Below are 10,290 nucleotides of genomic sequence, written 5' to 3'. Positions count from 1 at the left end.
TATATATATATATATATTGTAGTGTATATATATATTGTACTATTATAGTATATGTTTTATTTAAAGTAGTACGTATAGTCGTATATATTGAATGGTACGTATATATTTGTAATTGTGTATTTATTTATTGAAAAGTATATAGTGTATATTGGAGTGTATATAGTGTATATAACTGTAGTGTATATAGTGTGTATTGGATTTTTTTTATTTTATCTTTAAACGGGTTTGATCGATTTTTTATCCGGGTTTGATCGATTTTTTAACCAAATTTGACCGGGTTTAGGTGAGTTTAACTAGGTTGGGTTAAGTGGGTCAGGTCAGGATTGTTTTTAAATTTTTTACTGTTGAACCCGGATCCGACCCGGCCCACTTAACCCCAAACCGGACCGGCCCGATCCACCAACCCGGTTAACTATCACGGACCGATTTCGGGTTGACCCGGCCTGGCCCACTTAACACCCTTATTGGCAGGTGAAGAGAGTGAAGAATTCACGAGCAATTGGGCTATAAAAATAATTTTGATATAGCCAAAATAATTTATATAATTATGTTACATAGCCAAAATAAGTTATATCATTATGTTACTTTTTTTAATTGAAATGTTTACTATAATTTTGATATAGCCAAAATAATTTATATAGTTATGTTTCTTTTATTATTATTGAAACATTTATTCACTTCTAAACAACTTTAGACAAAATATGGCTTGAGCTTCAGATAAAATGTCTGAACTTTAGTTACATGTGCTTGAAGTTCAGACAAAAATAACTAAATTTCAATTATATGTATTTGAACTTCAACAATGTAAAGTTTTAATTTAAATATTTTATTTGAAGTTTGATTTTATCAAACATAACTTCAAAACACACCGCAATGCAATACGGATATGACTTAAATGATAGTAGTGCACATCTATCTCTACATAGGGTTGCCAAATTGCAAATTAGCAAACTTTTATTCTAAGATTTCGGTGGCAAAACCAATGGTCCTACCTATTTAACCACATCAATTAATTATTATGTCGTGAAAATTTTGCAAATTATTAAAATGTAAATATTTTTGTACAAATCATATAAGATCTCTAAAATCCTTTTGGCAGCAAAATAGTTAAAGACAGCTCTTGTAGGGAATTGTACATTAAATGTTGATGTATTTGCATGGATAATTAAAATAGTAATGGATTTGCTCAACTTGTGTAGGATTGTTAGGGAATGTGAAATTTTGATGATGGACATATGAATGAAACATGTTGTGTAAGTTGTTCCACATAAGTGAATAAGTTACAGGCAAGAGTACTGATAAGATAACACTGTGTAAAAATAGAAGTGGATAAGTAACATGCTCTCAAAACTTATCACATCAGCTGAAGTAGATGCAAAGGAGAGGATAAGTCCATCATCTAGAAGTTGAGTTGATCAAGAAGTCCTGCAAAGACTATGAGATAGAAGAGAAGGGTCCTATTCAAGCAAGGAGAGAGAGACGGCAGCAAAGAGGGAGTGAAACTACCGGGAGTCCTATTGAAGATAGAAGAGTACATCAACTAAAGGACTTCATCAGGAATTGGCTTAAATACAACAAACGACATTCAAGTGTTTTACTCATGCACTGAAAAAGATAGTCAATAATCAGCAAATCAGTCTTACAACTTGAAGGAGCTAGTGGAGCAACCTGGTCCTTTACTTAGAGTCATAGATTTTATGTAATAGGTTGGTCATTGAGTCATATTGAGTTGTAATCTCTAGTCTCAGTGAAGTATAAACTGAGTTAGGATTAATGTCTTCGAGTTGGGAACACTTATCTTGAAAAGATTAGTGTTTTGTAAAAGTAGGAGTTAGAAGTTTTAATTCCTAGTTTACAAGAAGTCTTGTAATTTGTTAATTGTTGAGGCTCAAGAGTTATAGTGAAGTTAAGATTAAACCCTGTAGAGGTACAGGTCATGGTTTTTTACACCTTTCTTGAGCCGGGTGTTTTCCACGTAAAAATACTGTGTTCAAGTTTTACTTCTGTGAACCACGCTAGCTTACTTGTTCCATAGATAGGCAATCAGTAGAGTAAAATATTAAAATCAGTAGGGCATGCACTCTAACAAGTGGTATCAGAGCGAGGTTGTCTTAAATAAGGATAGCACCTAAGAAAAGATCACAATGATGAATTTCGCACCTCTTACTAGTCATAGTGAAGGTCAGTCAACCACTAGACCTCCACTCTTTGATGGATCTCACTTTATCTAGTGGAAAGTAAGGATGGAGATGTTCATCCAAGGTGAAGACTATGAGTTGTGGGATATGATTACTAATGGTCTTACATTCCAATGAAGATGGTTGATGGTGAATAAGTAAAAAAGGTAAGGAGTGAATTTACTGCTGATGACTTGGTGGGATTAAGAAAAAATGCAAAGGCTAAGAACATCCTAGTCTGTGGATTAGGACCTATTGAATACAACAGGGTATCAACTTGCACCACTGCTAAGCAAATATGGGATGCATTGGTAAATACACATGAGGGTACCTCTCAGGTAAGGAAATTTAGAATTTCCCTTCTCTTTACTGAGTATGAGACATTCAAGATGAAGGAAAATAAATCCCTGCATGAGATGATGAAAAGGCTTACTATTTTAACAAATGAGCTGACTTCCTTAGGAAAAGTCATCACTGAGGAAGAACAAGTTGAAAAGGTATTAAGGATACTGCCAAAATCAAAATGGAATATTAAGGTAACTGTAATTAGGGAGGCTAATAAGGATCTCACAGGTATGATCTTGGATGAACTGGTTGGAAACTTAAGAACTTATGAAATGAAATTTGATGGAACCAAAGAACAAGCAGTTCCTGAGAAAATCTTGGCATTAAAGGCTTCTGATAGTGATGTTGAATTTGAACTTAATAAGGAACAAGTTGCTTTCATAATCAAGAACTTCATCAAATTCTTCAAAAAAAAAGGGAACGAGTAGTAGAAAATGTTCAAATGACAATCCAAATGGATGCTACAAATGTGGTAAGACTGATTATCAGATCAGAGACTGTCCAATTTGGGAAATAGAGTGGAAAAAGGAAACGACTGAAAAGGAACTAAAAGAGAAAGCAAAAAGGAAGGAGGAACATACAATGATAACAACTTGGGGGTCTGAATCAGATGATGATGAAGCTGATGAAACTGCATTCGTGGCACTGGGATATTCAAATTTAGATGAAGATGATGATTCTACTGAGGTAAGCATACTTGAACTTAAAGAAAAACTACAATTGTTTTCTAAATCAAAACTTGTTTCATTGACGAGTGCATTAATTGATGATTTTCAAGAATTAACTTCTGATAGGGATAAGTTACTCAACAGTTTTGCAAGCCTTAAATTTGATCTCATTAAATTAAAGGCTTGTAAAGTTACAGTTGACAAGAAAAACTGCACTCTCAAGAAATAGGTTGCAGAACTTGATTCTTCTAATAATGATCTTAAGTCTGGAATCCTTAAATTGACTCTCACTAACAATGGGAAAAAGGCCATGAGTAAAGAACAAGAAAGTGCAGAACTTGAATTAGAAAAGTACAAACTAGAGTATAGTAATACAACTGACATGATAAATAAACTGAGTCAAGAGGTCTCTAAGTTGAAACTTGATCTTGAAAGAGCTAATATGTGGACAAATTCATCAAGAATTGTTCACAAATTTAGTGAAAGAATTTATAATGATAAGGCAAGTTTAGGATTCCAAAAAGGAAGTGTTGATCCTAAAGATTTGTGTTATATCTGTGGCTACCTTGGACATCTAACCACTGAATGTCCAGTAGCTGCTAAAAGCAAATCAAACAGTCAAAACCTGGAAAATAAATTCTCTCATACCATAACGAAAAGAACTAGTTTAGGTCAGAGAAACAGGTTGCACTACATGTTGCCAGCATGGACTAGAAGAAATTTGATTAACCCTTTTACTCATAAAAGAAGACCCAAGATTTTCTGGGTTCCTAATTCTAACCATTGATTTCTTTTACAGGAGAAAGTGAAAGAAAGCAAAAGGCATTGGTACTTGGATAGTGCTTGTTCAAGACACATGACTGGTGATAAGAAAAATTTCCTTTCATCCTAAACAATCAATGGAGGAGGAGTTTCTTTTGGTGATGGAAAAAAGGGAATCATTACTGGAGTTGGAAAAATTAGCTCATCTGAGTTAAGAGCTTTGGAAGATGTCTATCTTGTAGAAGAATTAAAGCACAACCTACTGAGTATTTCACAACTGTGTGATAAAGGTAATAAAGTTATTTTCACTTCTGCAGGTGTCAAAGTCAAGAGAATGGACACCAAGGAGATTGTGCTCACTGCTAGAAGATATAGAAATGTATACAAAGCTGACATAATGGCAATACCAGGACCAGAGTTGACTTGTCTAAGTCCAATAGGAAATGATCCCCTCATTTGGCACAGAAGACTTGGACATGCAAGTCTGAAATAACTAAACATACTTTCCTCCAAAGATATGGTATTGGGATTACCGAAGACCAAGTTTAAAAAGGAAAAGTTATGTAGTTCTTGTGTAAGGGGGAAGCAGGTAATATCTTTTTTTAAGTCAAAGAACCATGTTAGCACTACCAAGTGCCTGGACCTGGTTCATATGGATTTGTGTGGACCAATGAGACTTCAAAGCAGAAGTGGAAAAAGGTATGTCTGTGTAATTATTGATGATTACTCCAGGTTCACCTGGACTTTGTTTCTAGCCTCTAAAGAAGATGCCTTTGATGTCCTTGCAATTTTCATCAAGAAAATTGAAAAGAAACTGGGCACTTCATTAGTTTCCATAAAATCTGACCATGGTACAGAATTTGAGAATGTTAAGTTCTTAAAATTTTGTTCAGCAAATGGTATAAATCATAACTTCTCTGCTCCTACAACACCGCAACAAAATGAAGTGGTGGGAAGGAAGAATAGAACCTTGAAAGATATGGGTAGAACAATGATGCTTGTAGCAAATATTGCTAAAAATCTTTGGACCTAGGTAATAAGTACTTCAGCATATGTCATAAATAGGTGCATAATCAGATCTATGTTACAGAAGACTCCCTATGAATTACTAAAAGGAAGAAAGCCAAACATTTCTCATTTTAGAACCTTTGGTTGTAAATGTTTCATATATAATAATGGATAGGATAATCTGGGAAAATTTGATGCTAAAAGTGATGAGGGAATATTCTTAGGTTATTCACTTCATAATAGGGCTTATAGGGTTCTAAACATCAGAAAAAACTGTGTAGAAGAAATCATGCATGTAGTTTTTGATAAATCTTGTGTTTAGACTAACCTGTAGGAAGGAAGTGACTCTGAGGAACAGGTTGCACAACCTGGTTCATCGACTGGAGATACCAAACATGGAGACACCTCAATAGGGGGAACTGAATCAAGAGGTACAATGACATGGGGAACTAAGCCACCAACAAAACCAGCTCAGAACATCAGCAGTGATCCTAGTACCTCACCAGGCTTGGTCCCAAAAGGTTACAAGTATTAAGGATCACATCCTATTGAAAATATTCTCACTAATCTCACTTCTCGGATCACTACTAGGTTTGGATTAAGAAGTATGTATGCCTTCAAGACATTCCTATCAGAGATTGAGCCAAAGAAGGTAACTGAGGCATTGCTTGATACTGATTGGATTATAGCCATGCAGGAAGAGTTAAATAAGTTTGAGAGAAGTAAAGTATGACACTTCGTCCCTCTCCCAAAGGATAGAACAATAATTGGGACTAAGTGGGTGTACAAAAATAAAGTCGATGAGCATGAAATAGTTACAAGGAACAAGGTAACATTGGTTGTCCAAGGTTACAATCAAGAAGAAGGCATAGATTTTGATGAGACCTTTGCTCCTGTAGCCAGAATTGAAGCTATTAGATTACTTGTTGCATTTGTTTCCTACATAGAGTTCATTCTATATAAGATGTATGTTAAGAGTGCATTCTTGAATGAAATTCTCAAAGAGGAGGTATATGATAAACAACTTCCAGGGTTTGAAAGCAAGGAGTTTCCTGATCATGTGTATTTGGTTGAAACAAGCTCCAAGAGCTTGGTATGAGAGATTATCATAGTTTCTACTGGATCATGGACATACTAGAGGTAAAATTGATAACACTCTTTTCTTGAAAACTGATGGAAAAGATTTATTAGTTGTGCAGGTGTATGTAGATGGCATTATTTTTGGCTCTACAATTATGAACATGACTCATGATTTTTCTAAACTCATGATCTGTGAATTTGAGATGAGCATGATGGGGGAGCTAAACTACTTCTTGGGATTGCAAATAAAACAAACAACACCTAGAACAATGATCCATCAACTGAAGTATGTAAAAGAACTTCTCAAGAGATTCTCCATGGAAGAAGCAAAAGAAATAAGCACTCCAATTGTCACTGCTACAAAGCTTGATTTGGATAAAATAGGTCCTAATGTAGAGCAAAAGATGTATAGAGGAATGATAGGGTCATTGCTATATCTTAAAGTGAGCAGGCCTGATATTGTGTTCAGTGTAGGATTATGTGCTAGATTTCAAGCTACTCCTAAGGAGTCTTATCTAAAATCTGTAAACAAAATCTTTAGATATCTCAAAGGAACCAGTTATCTTCATTTATGGTACCCAAAAAGTAGTAATTTTAACTTAGTTGGATATTCTAATGCTGACTATGCAGGATATGTGGTTGACAAGAAGAGCACTACAAGCATGACACACTTTCTTGGATCATATTTAATTACCTGGTCTACTAAGAAGCAAAATTCAGTAGCCCTGTCTACCGCTGAAGATGAGTATGTTGCTAGAGGATCTTGTTGTGCTCAATTATTATGGATTAAGCAACAACTTATGAATTTTGGTATAGATGTTGGATGTGTTCCTATTTTTTGTGATAATACAAGTGCCATCAACATATTCAAAAATGTTGTTCAACATAAAAGAACTAAGCATATTGATATTAGGAATCACTTTCTCAGAGATAATGTTGAAAAAGGTCATATATCAATTATATTTTATTCTATTGAGGAATAAATTGCTGGCATATTCACTAAGGCTTTGAGTAGAGAATACTTTGAAAAAAATAGGTTAGCCTTGGGGATGATTAAAATTGTATAAATCTCCCTTAATGATTGACTAGAATAAGCTACTCTTAAGTGATTGTTTATTAATTAAGTCTTACACATTTAGTGGTGTATCCTAATTCCAAGATTTTAGGAAAAACTGACTCAGCTATGTGTTGATTTTCCAGAAAGACTGGAACATTAAGGCAATTTTGTCCATTGTTTATCAGAACTCAGGTATGATTGTTGCTTGCCTATAGTAGCACAAAGAGAAACAGGTTGTCTACATGTTTCTTTCAGTTACACTTAAACCGCCAAATCCCAAAAGTCCTTCTCCTTCAAAAAGGCTGCCAGACCTTTCCCACCAGAACTGAACCCCTTAATCGTTACGTTTCTTCCACCACATACACTTCACATCACGTTTAATCTTCTTTGTTTCCTTCTTAAATATGCCTCTTCCCTGTCTTTACTCTTTACTCTTTCTTCAACACTGCACAATCACAACAATTTTTTTTCTTTAATGGCGTCTTCCTCATCCTCTTCTTCCACAAAATCTGCTACCACTCCCTCCACTGCCATTATACTTCATCCAAACATTACCTTACCCCCGCTCATTCCATCCTCAATTTCCATCAAACTATCAGATTTTGCAATGTTCAAGAACCTATAAAACCCCTTTACCAAATTTTCTTCAAATCTATCACCATTATCTGAACCCTCACTACCACTTCCAATTCCTCTTCAAATTCTAACTGTGATGACATTCCTATTACTGACCTAATTCCTAGAAGGTCCAGATCTAAGCCTAAATAAAAACCCTCTTCCATCACCATTGATGTTGATGACAATGCTCTAGTACAAACTTACCCTGTACTTCCTACTCCTCGTACTCCTCATACTAGGGGTAAAAAGCAACGGAAATATGCTTTATTGGAAGAGGCACTTAAAGCCAGTAAAAGAAAACGTGTAGATACCTTTTCTTCTCCAGCTCCTCATGAGTCCTCTCCTGATATTCTTCTTCGATAAAAAAGAAAGAAGAAGACAATCATTGCTAAAGTCCTAAAACCCTCCTTGTCTCGTAAATCATCATCTCAACCCACTTCAAAGGCTTCCTCTTCTTCTAAATCCACCCCTACTGTCAAAGCCTTTTCATCCTCAAACAGGTAAACAAAAATGTTTCTTATGACTCGTCTGATTCTGAGTCCCCTCTGGATGGTACTGCTAAGTTGGATCCTGATTTTGAGGTTCCAGAACCATCCTCACATTAGGACACTCTTGATGAAACCATCTTCACTTTTAAAAGCACAAATTAGCTAGAGGGAGGGTTATCAGTAGTTTTAGGGCTGTTGATATGAAGACTTTATTGGGAAAATTGGAGTTTCAAGGATGGTCACACCTATTCCTTCAGGGTGACCTTTAGAGAAGATTTGGCAAACCTGAAGTGTATGAGTTCTACACAAATAGGGTGGCCATTGGTGAGATGTTTTCTATTACTATTCGAAAGGTTACTATGAACCTTTAGGTTGCTAACATTGCTAGGATCTTGCATATTCCTTCTGGGGGTGGGGTCACCATATCAAGGGCACTTGGACACCTCTTGACAATCTTGCCTCTGCTCTTGACATATGTAGAAATTTCTCTAGAAATCCTCTCCTAATCACTCATAGCAGAGTTCTTAAGAGGGAGATGTCTCCACTCCACCAACTCTATTTTGATGTAGTGCATAAGATGATTATCCCTAGGAAGAAAAAAAGAATTATGGCTAGTTTTCTTGACGTTACTCTCATGGAACTATTGGACACTAAGGTAAAAATTTACTTGCCTCGACTCATATTGAAGTATATGCAAAGGGTTCTCCTTAAGGAAGTGAATGGACATGCCCTCCCTTATGAATTCTGGCTCACCCCTATGTTTGAGGAGTTTGGGGTGGCTGTCCAAGTGTGGTCTTCACAGACTACCAAGGCTATCATAGGGAGTGTGAACCATATGATTCTACCTATTTCTATGAGGAGTGTTGATAACCCTATGCAAAGGTTGAAAAATGCCCTTGGTGCAAAATAGGCTGAGGTGGAGGTTGCTTATACTGCATTGGAGGCTGCTCATGAGGATGAGAAATGGGTCCTTCAAGCTCAAATTGCTTCCCTCACAGGCACTTTGGAAAAGGAAAGAGCTGAGAATGCTGATGTTATTAGGAAGCTAACCTCTCTTATCCCCTCTTCCTCATCCGCTTAAGCCCCTTCTTAGTGCCTTAGGTATATTTTACTTGTTGTCTCTTGGTCTATGTTGTTTCTCTTTTTGCTGTTACTGGGTTATGATAATTGTATTTTATTCTATGAATGAAATGGACCTTTTTGCTTAATATGTTCTGCTTCTATTTTTTCATAATGCATTGTTGTTCTTTTGCTCTGAGTTTTGATTGTTTTAGTGATAGCCCCAGTGGCCATGAATTATTAAACAGTTATCACTTGTTAGAGCCAGCTTTTTGATGATGCCAAAAGGGGGAAGAATAGATTATAAAATGCTTATAACTCAATGACGAACCTATTTCATTCTGTGATCTTGATAACGCTCAAACTACACCTCTCTAATGAGAATGTAAGTAATCGTTGTCTATATAAAACCCAACTAGGTTGGGGTCAAATGCCACAGGGAATATGGTGTGAACTTAAGTCATTTACAATTTAATCAACTGATAGCTGGATGTTTCCTGAAATAGGGGTTTTTAGTTTAACAAGTAATTGTTGGTCACTTTAGTTACATTGCTCGTAATCAAGAGTTTATGGAAAAACTAGAATTATGTTCACTAGGGGTTTTGGTACTTGACAGATACTAATGGTGGTTCAAGATTCTCACAGTAGGTAGGACAAGAAATTATCTTTATCGAAGCTATGCCTAAATGTCTCTCGACCTACTTAAGAATTTAATTACCTAATCCTCTTGGACTTAGGGAATTTATATTCATGACCATATTTTACCTCAGGTTAATCAACCTTGTTACAACGTCAATTATTAAATGGAAGTTTTTAGTGCTTCCAAGTCCCTGTTAATAATTAACTTCCCACTAGATTTGATTTCTTTCTCAAGCAAATCAAAGCAGGTATTATCTATCGTTTGCAACCAATAGACGATAATTAAAACCTCAAAATTATCAAAGAGTCCTACCACCTTTTGAATCTTGAACAATCAGCACCTTATCAAGACTTAACCCTAGATCTCATAATTCAGGTTAAAGGAATTT

The sequence above is a fragment of the Capsicum annuum genome, chromosome 3, assembly GCF_002878395.1.
Source record: "Capsicum annuum cultivar UCD-10X-F1 chromosome 3, UCD10Xv1.1, whole genome shotgun sequence".
NCBI lineage: Eukaryota > Viridiplantae > Streptophyta > Magnoliopsida > Solanales > Solanaceae > Capsicum > Capsicum annuum.
This window is presented reverse-complemented; position numbering follows the sequence as displayed.